Source organism: Lemur catta, chromosome 7 (genome assembly GCF_020740605.2).
Source record: "Lemur catta isolate mLemCat1 chromosome 7, mLemCat1.pri, whole genome shotgun sequence".
NCBI classification, from domain to species: Eukaryota; Metazoa; Chordata; class Mammalia; order Primates; family Lemuridae; genus Lemur; species Lemur catta.
In genome coordinates this window covers 89,896,093-89,911,286 of record NC_059134.1, presented here as the reverse complement: position 1 = coordinate 89,911,286, position 15,194 = coordinate 89,896,093, and the positions used below count along the sequence as shown (strand labels likewise).

Genomic DNA, 15,194 nt, shown 5'->3' with positions numbered 1-15,194 from the left:
CATCATAGCCTAAAGTCTCTCTACTTTTTAATTTTTCTTTTGTTTTTTGAAACAGAGTCTTGCTCTGTTGACTGGGCTAGAGTACTGTAGCATCAGCCTAGCTCACAGCAGCCTCAAATTCCTGGGCTCAAGCGATCCTTCCTCCTCAGCCTCTTGAGTAACTGGGACTAAAGGTAGGCATCACCACACCCAGCTAATTTTTTTCTATTTTTAGTACAGATGAGGTCTTGCTCTTGCTCAGGCTGGTCTCGGACTCCTGACCTCAAGCAATTCTCCCAGAGTGCTAGGATTACAGGCATGAGCCACCACACCCAGCCTAAATTTTATTTTTAATTGACAAATAATAATTGTATATATTCATGAGGTACATAGTGATGTCTTAATACACATAATGTATAGTGATCAGACCAGGGTAATTAGCATATTCATCATCTCAAACATTTTTCATTTCTTTGTGTTAAGTATGTTCAATATCTGTCTAGCTATTTAAAACTATATATTATTCTTCACTATAGCATTTATCTTACCTACACTAAAATGCAAGTCCCATAAGGGCACAGGTATCTATGATGGATTTATTCACTGAAGTACTCCAACAACCCATTTAATAGAATAGTTCCTGTACATGCCAAATGTTAAGTGTTGAATGAATAAACAAATAAGTAAATAGATATTATTTTAGAGTATGAGTTCTAGTCCTTTATAGTTCATATTTTTGTTTTTCAGAGGAAACACAGATGCAACTGGAAATTTTTGGCTACTTGACAAGTTTCTGTGTTATAGCCCACATTTTGTCACTGTTGAACAAGGTCATATAAATTAATACTCTGGAGGTTCTAAAAATTGTTTGACCTTGATGATATTTATGATGATAAAGAGGTATTATGAAAACAATGTTTGTTTGTTTTTCTATCACACTCACATTCAATACTTCTAGAGCATTTCACTTCTAACACCAGATGTGCGGGATTTTTTCCACAAGTAATTCTCCAATTCTCCTTGGACACCACCTGGGTGCCCTATAATTCAATGCCATTCTCACATTATCTACCTGGAGTTAGTGCAGATGCCACAGGTTAAGGGCTCAGTCTCACAAGACTGTCACCCACCCCACTTCAGATGCAAATCACAAGTCCATGTTGTCATCTGTGCTTCTGACTGACCAACTGTATATCAGAGGTTACCCCAACCCCCTGTTTGTTTTCAATCATATCTTAGAATAGCTCAAAGAACTCAGGAAAACAGTTTACTTACTAGATTCCTGGTTTATTATAAGGGGTACAACTCATGAGCAGCTGTACAGAAGAGATGCCTAGGGGAAGGGTGCAGAGCTTTCCTGTTTTCTCCAAGCATATCTGCCTCCCAGTATCATGTGGTTACTAACCTGGAAGCTCTCTGAACCTTATCCTTTTGGGATTTTATGGAGATTTTCTTAGTATGCATGATTGAGTAAATCACTGGCCATTGGCAATCAACTCAACCTTCAGCCCCTCTCAGTCATAGGAGGTCAGGGGTGGGGTAAAAGTTCCAGTCTTCTAATCCCATGGCTGGTTTTTCTGGCAGCCAGTCCCCATTCTGAGGTTATCCAGGACCCCCACCCCCAACGAGCCATCTATCTCATTAGCATACAAAAAGGCACTTACACTGCAGATATTACAAAGATTTTAGGAGTTGTGTGCCAGGAAAGGAAAGGAAGAGAAATATATAAATATACAGATATATAATATCACAATAGCTCAGGAGGAAAAGGAGCCATAGTATTCCAAAACTTCAAGTGTTTCATAAAAAATACAATTAGCTAATATAACATTCAAGGTCAGCTTTCTAGTATGAATTGACAGACTTGAATATTTATGCTCAGATAATTTTGAAAGCTTTCCTCCCTTCACTCCCTGGTCCCCACACCCCATCCACTTATAGCAGGCATTCTGCAGTCAAGAATCTCCATTAATATGAAAACTCAGCTGGAAAAAACTTAATCAAATAGTTACTCAATTTTTAAATAAAAAAAAAATAAAACACCTCTAGCCTTAAAAATTACTATCATTAATCAGCACTAGCAACAGCAGCAAATAATAAATGAACCTAGACCACCAATTGCAAAGAAAAAGTTTATGACCCTGTGCAGGAAGATTTGTCCTGGAAAGGCCTCAACTGACACAGGAAAAATGTGTCATTTGCCTCAAGACTTGAAAAGAAAAAAAAAAAAGTAGCAACAGAGGCATTAGGGGAAAAAAATTACCATCTTAAATACATTCCTACACATGTCAGAAATAAACTGAATTTCAAAAGCTATTACCTGTTAATTGGAAAATCACAGAGCAGATGGAAGCAATTAATCTACAATTACAAATCACCACAATCCAAACAAAAATAATTAACTCGTTTGTGAGATATGATTGTTTTTTAGTAAACTATGCCTAACATCTCTAAAACTGGGCAACAGGCTCTGCATTTCGTAGGTATAGGGGCGTTTAAGTCATTCTTTGGGGGCTAAATTTTCCTTCAGGATAAAAGGGGAGTTGAAACATGCAGTCCTAACTTCTAAAGAAAGAATACAGAGGTAAAGTATGCTAAGATCATTCATTTTTAGGATGTGTATTTTATTTTAAATATGTGTGTAGAACTGTGTTAGGTGCTGATTTTACAATAGTGAATGGCAACAAATAAGGATCCTGCTATCATGGAGCATATAGTCTAGTGAGAGAAGACTAACAAATCACCACTCAATAAATGCCATATTGCAACTATAATTGAAGCTGTGAAGAAGACCTATATGGTATAGTATGAAACTAAATGATGAGGATTACACAACTTAGGGAGGCCAGTGAAAGCTTCCCCAGTGATACCTCTTGATGTGAAATGCTTGGAATTAAGCAAGAAGAAAAAAAAGGGCTAGGATAGGAAGAGCATTTCAGACATAGGGAACAGCCCATGCAAAGGCCTTGTAGTCTTAGGTCATTAAATATTAAATGTCCGATTTCAAATCAAAAGTTTAGTATATATATTTCAAATAAGAAGCAGCACAATTAATCAAAATATGCACCAAAACTATGGACACAGTTTTGCCATCTTAACGGTACCTTGTTTATGTCAGCAGTGAAGAAGCCTGGAGAGCAAGTGGAGGCGATGAAATTGCAAAAGGCGTTTTCCACAGCTTGTTGAGAATTGGGTATTTTTATTTGCAAGAAGTGGTCCAAAGCCTGGAAGAAGTGGTAGTTGGTGCAAGGTCTGTTGAATGTGCTGGATGACAGAGAGTTTCCAAGTCCAGCTTCTGTAGTTTGAGCAGCGTTGTTTGTGCGACATGTGGTAGAACATTGTCTAGCAAAAGGATTGACCTGTCTCTATTGACCAATCTGGGCTGCTTAATCACAAGCATCCTCATCATATCATCCAGCTGGTTGCAGTAGACATCTGCTGTAATCAATCAACCAGGTTTCACAAAGCTGTAGTAGATAATACCAGCAATGGACCACCAAATAGACACCATTGCCTTTTTTTTTGATGAACATTCGGTTTTGGACTGTGTTTCAACACTTCATCTTTATCCAACGATTGTGTTGAACACTGCAATTGTCAAAAAGAATCCATTTTTCATCACATGTAATAATAAGGCGTAGAAATGGTTCTCCTTTATATCCTGACAGCAAAGAAAGGCAAGCTTCAAGATGATTTCTCTTCTAGCGCTCCTTTAATTCACAAGGAACTTATCTATCCAGCTTTTTTACCTTGTTGATTTGTTTCAAATGATCCAATATTGTTGGAATAGTAATGTCAGACCTTGCTGCTAATTCACACGCAGGTTGGGATGGGTTTCCTTCCCCTGCAGCTGCGGTTCCCAACCTCCAGGCTGCAGACCCTGCCTGTCTGTGGCCTGTTGGGGGTCTGCCGTAGGGGACGAAGTGGGCTGCGGGTGGGCCAGCAATGCTTCATCTGTGGTCGCAGCCGCTCCCCATCGCTGAAATCACAACGTAGGCTCCACCTCCTGTCAGATCAGAAGCAGTATTGGATTCTCACAGGTGGCGAACCCTTCTGTGGACCGCGCATGGGAGGGATCTCAGTTGCTGTGGACCGGGCATGCGAGGGATCGCAGTTGCTGTGGACCGCGCATGGGAGGGATCTCAGTTGCTGTGGACCGCGCATGGGAGGGATCTCAGTCGCTGTGGACCCCCCATGCGAGGGAATCTCAGTTGCTGTGGACCGCGCATGGGAGGGATCTCAGTTGCTGTGGACCGCGCATGCGAGGGATCGCAGTTGCGCGCTGCTTGTGAGAGTCCGGTGCTGATGATCTGGGGCGGAGCCCTGGCGGTGGTGCTGTAGCTGGGGCGCTGCGTCAAGTGCGGATTATCATCACCAGAGAGGTTTGACTGCATAATGAAACAATGAATGTAGTGCACTTGGAGCATCCTGGAACCATTCCCCCGTTCCCCACGTTTCCCCTTCCATAGAAGGATTGTCTTCCATGAAGCCAGTCCCTGGTGCCAAAAATGTTGGGGACCACTGCACTACAACTTTCAGCTTTTCATTATCCACCTTGGTCTCAGGTTGCCCACGTGGCTCATTTTCAAGATTAAAATCACCAGAATGGAACTTCTCAAACCACCAAGGTACTGTGCTTTCATTAGCCACATTCTTCCCAAACACTTCATTGGTATTTCAAGATATCTGGTCTTCATTGGTTCCACAACAGAACTCATATTTGAAAAAACATGAATTTTTTACTTATGTGTGGTTTTGCAAAAAAATTGCCCTAAATAACTTTGAAAGATAATCACAAGCCTAAACATGCATTTGAAAGGCTAAGGATGTACCTTCACAATAAACATAAAACAAGAAGTGTCAAAGTGAAATGTCAGAGGTATCAACTGTCTAACTCAGTACTTAAGGAAATCAGACATTTCATACTTAATTACCTAAATAAAAGTAATTATTGCTGCCTGAGGGCCTATGAAAGCCAGTGCGATAGAAATGCAGAAAGTAAGAGGAAGTTCTGTTATAACTATGGGGCAAAGCTCTTAAGACTTGTTAAGGAAAGGTAATTTTGTTTTCCTATAAGCATTAGAAAGTCATCAAAGGATTTCAGTGGCCATGGAATACAGAAAATTGAAATGATTGGATTTATGCATTAACAAGAGAGCTCTAGCTGGAATGAAGAAAATGGATTAAAGAGACTCCAGTAGTTATTGATCCCATATTTTTAGACCGTGATTTTTCCACTTGACCCTACTCCACTTTGAATTAGGCCTTACCCCATGTTCTTAAGTCTTGCCTTCTCAAGTAGATAGACTTTCATCCATCTCAGGGCAGATCATTTAACTTTTAGTTCTTTCTTCTTCCTGTAGCTACCAGTGAAGCTTTCAAAAAGCCGAGAGTCAGTCTTAGCACACTCATGCTTAAAATAATGTTTGCAATGTTTCAGATGACGCCCCAGGCCTGTTATGATCCAACCAGATATTAGCTTTCCAGTTTCATCCTTCACCTCTCTGTGTACATTGTGTTTCAGTCTCATTAAATTACTTACGATTCCTGAGGCACATCATGCTCTTCTTTCATACTTTTGTAAATTTTATTGTTTATTCTCTTTTCCTAGACTATCATTGCTTTCTTCTCTACCAGGTAACATTTTATTCATCCTTCTGTTTTTATGTATGAACAAATCTTTGGCACTTCCCCATCCCTAGACATAATCAATCATTTGTCTCCTATTCTTACATAGTGCTTTATACATACCATTATATAGGGTTCTAACTCTACCATTTGATGTGAGTACCCTGGATCATGCGGTAATGTACTATTTATCTTTGTTTTCTGAGAGCCCACCATAATGCCCAACATATAGTAGTATTCTAACAAATATTGTTTCTATTATTTTAAGTTTGTTTTCTTAACAAGTGCCATACCAGGCATAGAGTGTTTAATGATGTCAACAAACAGAAAGTTAGGGATCACAAAGGAACAAGGAAAGCTTGTGAAAGTCTCTGAAAAGTTGTAACAAGCTCAAGTAAAAAAAAAAAAAGATAAATAAAAAGGCCCTCAGTGAAAAATACCATATTTTCTAAATGACTGACAAATTATACACATACAATATTGTGGCAGATACCGTAAGAGCTATGGACTTTGCTCTCTGGGACAGAACAGTCAAACAAAGATATTTAGGAAAATAAATATTTGCTAGACTGATAAAGGATACAGAAGCATTCATCTATACAGAAAAATGGCCAGAAGGATTTTCAATATTAGCACTCAGCTATATCCCCAGACCTAGCAATCTCCCAAGCACCCTGGAGTCTCACTTAGGCTGCTGACCCCCAAAACTGCAACCTGCAAAGGTGCATTTCACTCTATCTGGAAAGCTGACAATAGATAGTCTCTAGAACTATGGTTTTGTAGGTGTTCATTTCTTTATACTATGTGGAGAATCTGCTAGCCAGTAACCAGGGCCATTTTTCCTTCTTCATTTGTCTGCTATTAAAAAAAATGAAAGACAATTTGTTATAACACCTTAATAAATTGATGGACAGAAAGCTCGTAGAAAAATTCATTTTAGGGTAATATGCATGAATATTAGCTATGTAAATAATGTATTCTCAGATGTGTTTTTTTTAATTATATGATTAAGAGATGGATCATTGATGATCCATTCCCCAAACAGATCATATACATCTACTAAATTTAAAATCTTGGTACAAATGGAGAGAGATAAAATGCTGTAAGTTCTAATGGCATGAGATCTAAGCACTTCATTTTGTAATTTCAATAAGCAGTGACCCAAAATATAGAATCTTTAAATAATAAGGTTCAAAGTTGAGTCATGTTAATAGTGTGTATCCTTGATAGGCCACGATGAAAATGGCACTATAGACCTGAGGTCTTCTTCCCAAAAACATATAACCACAATCTAATCATGATGAGAAAAAAAAAATCAGACAAATGCCAGTTAAGAGACAGTCTACAAACTCTGAAGTCTATATACTCTGAAGGTATCTAAAACAAGGAAAGTCTGGGAAACTGTCACAGCCAAGAGGAGCCTAAGGAGACATGACAAGTAAATGTAATGTACTATCCTGGATGGTATGCTGGAACAGAAAGAAGACATTAGCAAAAAACTAAGAAAACCTAAATGAATAAAGTATGGACTTCAGTTAACAGGTATCAACATTGGTTCATTAATCGTAACAAATGTACCACACTAACATAAGATGATGATAATGAGGGAAAGTCTGTGCAGAGTATATGGAGATTCTCCATACTAGCATTGCAATTTTTCTGTAAACCTAAATTCTCTAAATCTAAAACTATTCTAAACTAAAAAGATTATATGACATTTTTTAAAAAAAGATATTCAGTTCAATTTGAATTTCAGATAAACCAATAAATGCTTTTTTGCATGAGTATTTCCCAAGCAACATTTGGGGTATACTTATAGTAAAAAAAAAAATTGTTGTTTATTTAAATTTCAAATTTAATTGGGTAGACTGTACTTTATCTGGCAATCCTACATCTGGAGTTGATGCCTCCCAAATGATATTTGTCTTCAACAAGTTCCACATCCAATACTCCTCATGGCCTCTGGAAACAAAACCAGAATTAATCTTAAAACAACCTAAGCAGGGAAATGTGAATTTTGCTTCAGGAGGAAATGGACTACTACTAAAGGAGTTATACAACCTGGAAAATGTATACCAGCATAAACCAAGGGGAGGTATTGAGTGTGTTACACTGGTGGGGCTGGGACATGGATGGAGAACATTTATTGATATGGGGACATTCAGTTATGATTTTGGATTCAGTGTTGCATCAAGAACAGATGTAGCTGCTTCTAATTTCTTGGGATAGTTCTTTAAAACCTGAATGAGACAATGGTTTACATAGAAGTGGTGGTCCCAAACTTCTTTGGAAGAGTATTGAAGAAGGGGCCAGAAGTTCAAGGAGGAGGGGTTGTTAGAAAGGATTTATTAATATGACTTAAGAACCTACCACTTGAACAGGTTCTCCAGGGAATGCTTAGAATAGTGGTTCTCAAACTTTAATATGCATCCAAAGTACCCAGAGATTTTGTTAAAATGCAAATTCTGATTCAATATGTCTGGGATAAAGCATGAGATTATGCTGCTAATATGGGAACCACAATTTTAGTACAAATGGCCTAACAAATACTATCTTTGAGAAATACCATTGTGTAGAGGGCACCAGCATGTTGGGGAAGATTGATGTTGGCCATCCTCTGAAGGCTAAAGTTAGCAGTGAGAGATGCTGCAATGTAACTGGTGTCTCGGATATTATGGGGATGATGAGATCTCAGAATGACAGACTATGACTGACAAGACTGAACTGACAAGAAGGCAAGAGTGAAAATGGGGTTGTCTTGACCCATAGGAAAGGAGGATGATAGCTGATAGATTACAATGTTCCTTTGAACAAGATGTATTGGTAACCAGCTATGGTGTTGCTTGATTTATAGGAAAGAAAGAAAGCCAGTGTGGGGGGGAGAGAGAGAGAAAGAAAGAAAGGGAGAGACAGGGATGGAGGAGGAGAGAAAGAGAAAGAAAATGAAAGAGAAAGAAGGAAGGAAGGGAGGAAGGAAGGAAATTGAGAGCTGTTATCAACCACTGCAATGGAAAACCACTGGCCCTCACCCAGTTTATAGATTAAAATCAGTTGGTGCAGGTGCAGTGGCTCACACCTCTAAAGCCAGCACTTTGGGAGGCTGAGGCAGAAAGATCGCTTGAGCCCAGGAGTTTGAAACCAGCCTGGGCAACATAGTGAGACCCCATGTCTACAAAATATAAGAAAAATTAGCAAGATGTGGTGGCACATACTTGTAGTCCTAGCTAATCGGGAGGCTGAAAGGGGAGGATCCCTTAAGCCCAGACATTCAAGACTGCAGTAAGCTGTGACTGTCTGCTGCACTCTAGCCTTGGCAACAATGTGAGATCCCATCTCTGTATTTAAAAAATAAATAAATCACTTGAGTTCTAGAGCCTATTGATTCAGGGGGAGGCTGAATCCATTTGAGAAAGTTTCCTGAAAAGCCACTGCAAGTATATACAGAAAATAGTTCTCCAGTCCTTTTCTGAAGGGATCTAAATTCATTTGTGAGGATTCGTGTATGTACTAGAGAAAATGAAGTACCTAAACTGTTAACTTCTTATTTTTTCTTTTTTTAACTTGCAGGTCAAAAATGTCAGCAGTTGCTTTCAGCCAGGGTGTATTTCTAATAGCCTTAAAATGTTCAAATTACCAATAGGGGCATTGAAGTAAGAGTTGAACTACATTGTTAGGAAAATTATAACTACTGCAAAAATGACTCAATATTCACACACTCACATTTCGGGACTTTACATTCGGTTAGGAGGAGAAGGGGCATAAGCGTATGAGTGGGGCAAGCTTAATAACACAAATGTGAATAAATATTCATGAACACAAAATTAAAATTTGCACTTTACTTTGTTAATCCCAATTTCTTTCCCCAGTATAAAAAGTGATGTCAGTATCACTCTTGTGACACTAGTTTATTTCTAAATAATTTCTGAACACCTTGAAGGCAGAAATGTTTCTTCATTATATCTGGATATCTACTTCTACCCATTTTTTCTTTGATTTCCTCCTTTTTGTCAGTGTCTTGACCTTGTTTAAGCTAAATATTCTAATATAAAATAGTTTCAAGTTCTCCCTCTGGGTTCTACTAAATTATACAGATAATTTCTAGCAATGAGCTTAAAACATTTGTGAAATTTTATGTGACCCTTTTAAATAAATGGAATTCCTTAGATATATATGTTATTTTTGTCTTTTTATCGAAGTATAATATACATAAATGAAAGAGTACAAATCCTAGGTGTTCAGCACAATGGATTTCCAAAAAATGAACATACCGCTGTAACCAGAGCCTTAATTAAGCAATATTAATGCTTTGAAGCTATTGTAATTTTTTTTAATTTTATTTTTTTAGTTGCTTGTCACTAGTATAAAAAAATAAAACTGATTATTCTAAAAAAAAAAAAGAGAGAAAGCTATAAAGCATTGTCTGTATCCCAGAAGTCACGCTAACACTTCATCTCCATCACTAGCCATGCAAGGGCACCAAGTACCCTCACTTCAACACTATAAAGTAACGTTTCCTCTTTTTCAATTTTATGCAAATGAAATCATATGTGTACTATGTTTGTGTGCTGACTTCTTTTGCTCAACATATTGTTTATGAAATCATCTATGTTGCTTCATGTAATGGCAATTTATTTACTTTCATACTGTATAATATTTCATTGCATTTATTCTTTCAGTTAGTTATGGTTGTTTCTATTATCAGTCCATTGCAAATAATGCTGCTATGAACATGACTGTATAATATTTTAGTGAACATAATTATGTGTGTATATACAGGGAATGGAATTACTGCATCCTAAATTATGAGCTAATTCAGTTTTAGTGCACACTGCCAAAGAGTTTTCTAAAGTGGCTGTCTCAATTTATACTCTCACCAGAAAAGTATGAAGACGCTCACTAACATTTGGAATTGTCACACGCATTTATTCATTTTAGTCATTCTAGCAGTTTTAATTTGCATTTCCATGATGGCATATAATGTTAAACATATTTTCCTAAGTTTATTGGCCATTTGGATTTTTTTTAATTAAATGTCTGTTCAAGAATGTTGTCCATTTTTTCCCATTGATTTATTATTTTTCATATTTATTTATAAGGTTTTTATACATTCTGAATAGTATTCTTTTGCCAGATATATATGCATTAGAAATATTTTCTCTCAGTTTGCTTGTCACACTCTTAATCATGTCTTTGAATTCATTTTAATTTTAAGGTAGACCTCTTCATCATTTTATTTATTTTCTCTTAAAATGAATAATCTCCTTTTTGTTTAAGAAATCTTTGGCTACCTTAAGATAACGAAGGTATTTTCATATTCATATTCTTTTAGATAAATTTTATTGTTTTTCTACCACATTTAGATCTATAAATCACCTAGAATTGATTTTCATATATAGTACACAGAATGAAATGATTTATTATTTCTCTATTTGAATATCCAGTCAACCCTACACCATTTATCAAAAAGACCATTTTTTTCTACTGAATTACAGTGTTTCCTTTGTGAAAATTTGTATACCAAATATATGTGAGCCTATTTCTAGATTTTCTCTACAATTTCATTGGCCAATGTGCCTGTTTTTAATGCCAATACAACACTGTCTTAATTACTATAGCATTATGTATAACAGTCCTCAATATGAGAGTCATTTTGCTTGTTTATTATTCAATAGTGCCTTAGTTATTCTACATACTTTGCATTTCCCTATACATTTTAGATTTAAGTTCTTAATTTTCTTACATGTGTATGTGAGGGCATGCCTGTCACACTTACATAGGCATTCAAATATGCTGGTTATTTTATTTGAATTGCATTTCAGTAAAGATCACTTAGAGAAGAATTTATACCTTTAAAATATTGAATCCTCCAATTCATCCACATGGAATATTTCTCCATTTTAACGATTAACTTTACAACGATATGATTTGCATACAATAAACTGCATCCATTTCAAGTGTGGAACTCACTAAATTTGACAGATGTATATACCCTTGAAACCACCACCATAATCAAGATACATAAAATCTCCATCACCTTCTAAAGATCCTCATATCCCTTTGCAGTTCATTCTTCCCTCTACTTCCAGCCTCAGGCAACAACAGAGCTGGTTCTTGTCTCTAGAAATTACTGTGCATTTACTGCAATTTTAAAAGAGTATGTACTCTTTTGTACCTGGCTCCTTTTGCTGAGTATAATGATTTTGAGATTCATCCATGTTGTTGTGTTTATTAATAGTTACTTTATATTTCCATTGTATGGATATAACACAATTTGTTTAACCATTCACCTGTTAACACAAATCCCAGTTGTTTCCAATTTGGGGCTACTGAAGCAAAGCTGCTATACATACTCGTGTAAAATGGTTTCTGTTAACATATGTTGTTTCTTTTAGGCAAATACTTAGAAGTAGAATCACTGGGTCATGTGATAGTGTACACTTGTGCTTTTATGAAATCGACTGTTTCCCAAAGTTGTTGTACCATTTTATATTCCATTGGAATGTGAGAGTTTATTCTTGTTTCAGAAGCTCTCTAATACCTTTAAACAAACACGTTTCACCTTTCCCCTGGCTTTCATTGTTATTTATTGGTCACTGTACAATCTTCTCACTATCTAAGAAATCAACTATTTCATTTAATCATCACAAAATATTCTGATGTAGATATTATTCTATTTTTACATTTGATAAAGCTCATGTATACAGAAATTGAGCTGAGTGCCTAAATTTTTACAGCTAGAAAGTGATGGAATTGCGGTTTGAATTCATGTGTGGCTATTAGTCTTTGGGATCTTTTATTATACCATGCCATTTTTATGGTATTTTATATATTCCAAAATACAGTCTTTAGTAAGAATCAATATATAGATACACAGTTTTGAAGAAACATTATAATGTTATCTAATTTTCCCCTACTATACTGTTAGAAAGGGAAGGTAGCCTAGCACCTGAGAGAAGTTCAGTTTCTGAGTTCACATCCTGGCTTAGCTACTTATTAGCTGCTACACTTGTACAATATTTTAAACATCAATTGGCTTACTTTCTAAGTGGTTGTAATGGTAGGACTTTTTATAGGGCTGTTGGCTGTTATGACAATTTGAAGTGACTAATGCAGGCAAAAGCTTATTACAGGTCCTCACACATAGTAAAAATTACTAAGGATTACTGCTTCCATAACCTGGTGCTAAGTAAATAAATAAATAGTAAGAACAATAGAAGCAAGCAATATTAAAAATAAAAAAAAACCCTTGAAAGAATGTTGCATTTTATAAAATGTTTAAGATGTTGAACTCTATTACAATTAAATGTACTACTTATGGATATTCATATCAAAATATATAATTATATTCAATTGAAGGTCTCCTTTTCAAAATGTAACCTTTAGCCTGTGCTCCCTCTGAGAGTAAGAGCTATAACTACTATATAAGGCTAGATTTACAAGTGGTCATATTTCCTATCAACGGAGAAAGCTATATGTAGAATAAAGCCAAAAAGAAGAAAGACACCCAAGGACATGGAGAACAAGATGTAATTGGCATTGTAAGAGCACCTGAGACCAGTCTTACCTGACATGTACATTTTTGTTTGTTTGTTTCTGAGATAGATTGGATTGGATTTCTGAAAGTTATCCTCAAAAAGGATTCACCTAATACACAGGTTCAGTGTTTTTGTTGTGCAATCAACACTACTTTCCTGAGCTCCTTTTCCTCATTATAGTTTGGCTATCCATTCCTTCATGGGCTACCACATTTTACTATAGATGTAGGAATTTCCTTCAAAAGTAATTAATGAGGAAAAATCTATGGAAAAAATAAAAATATCTAATTTACTGAGTGGTAGACTATCAAGCATTTATTTCTGAGGAATAATGACAGAAAGATTCACCAGGTCACACAGGTCACACAGCTGATCGAGGTGCTGGCAGATCAGGCCCCATTTCCATCAAGTGTCTGCCTGCCCTTTCACTTCCCCAGCCGACGTTCTTCAAGGACTATTCATTCTTGTTAACTTAGAATACCCTTGTTTGAGGAACACATCAAGTACATTCTTTTTTTCCCCCAATACAGCTTTACTGAGGTATAATTGACAAATATAATTGTATGTAATTAAGGTGTACAATGTGATGGTTTAAGATCTATATGTGGATATATATTGTTTAAGGTCAGAGGAGGGTGCAAATGCAGTCTCCCAGTACCACAAATTATGCAGTCGAGTTTCCCACATTTGGGAAAATCACAGAGGTCAGCACACCTGGAATACAATGAATAAGCTGTGCCCTGGGCAAATCACCTTTGTGATCATGGTATCTCCCCTGTCAGGTAAGTGTGATGTATGTGTGTGAAGTGGTTACCACAATCAAATTAGTTAGCATATCTATCACCTCACATAGTTACCTTTGTGTGTGTATATGCAGTGAAAATACTTAAGATCTACTCTTTTAGCAAATTTCAAGCATACAAGACAGTATTATTAACTATAGTCCCCATGCATTAGATCCACAGAATGTATTCTACATGTAACTGAAAGTTTGTACCCTTTGACAGACAGATCACCATTTTCCCCAGGCCCCAGCCTCTGACAACGGCCATTCTACTCTGTTTGTATGAGCTTGACATTTTTTAGCTTTTACATGTAAGTGAGATCATACCGCATTACTGTTTCTTTCTGGCTTATCTCACTTAGCATAATGCCCTTCATGTTCATCCATGTTCTTGCAAATGGCAGGATATCCTTATTTAAGGATGAATAATATTCCATTACGTAGGAGGGCATATATACGTCTATATGTATATATGTGTGTATATGAGGGCTGTCCGGAAAGTATCCAGCCATGTAACGTTCTCATTATATTGAATGGCTGGATATTTTCCAGACAGCCCCCATATATGTGTGAGAGTGTGTGTGTGTGTGTGTGTGTGTGTGTGGTTGTGTATCTTTACATATATATATCACATTCTGTTTATCCATTTATCCATCAACAGACACACAAGTTGTTTCCATGTCTCAGCTATTGTGAATAATGTTGCAATAAACAGGAGAATGAGAATATAAGTGGGAGGTAAAAATTGGGTACACACAGGCACAAAAAGACGTTAAGAACATTGGAAACTAAGGAGGGGTGTGGGTGGGATAGGGGTGAGGGATAAAAACTTCCCTATTAAGTACAATAAATAGTGTCCTGGTAGTAGGTACACTGAAGGCCCTGACTTCGGCATGATATAATTCATCCATGTAACAAAAACATTTGTGCCCCTTAATATTTTGAAATTTAAAAAAGTTACTGAAGAAGAATAACAAAAAACCAAAAAAATGCAAATTTGGAATTCATGAAAATTTTAAAATTTTGTGTATCAACAGACACTATCAACAGAAACAAAAATCAACCCACAGAATGGGACAAAACATTTGCAAATCATCTATCTGATAAGCACTTGCTACCATAATATACAGAGAACTCCTATAACTCAATATAGCAACAACAAAATCCAACTCAAAATGGACAAAGGCCTTAAACATTTTTTCCCCAAAATGTGCAAATTATAAAAGATAGGTAAAATGAAAAGATGTTTAATATCATTAATCATTAGA

General features: G+C 36.5%; 1 non-coding gene across 1 annotated transcript; it reads right to left on the bottom strand.

The window, feature by feature from the left end:
- Positions 1-13,770: 13,770 nt before the first annotated feature.
- LOC123643168 lies at positions 13,771-13,932 on the bottom strand. The gene has a single exon (XR_006736720.1). It is a non-coding gene; the product is annotated as a U1 spliceosomal RNA (small nuclear RNA).
- Positions 13,933-15,194: the final 1,262 nt, after the last annotated feature.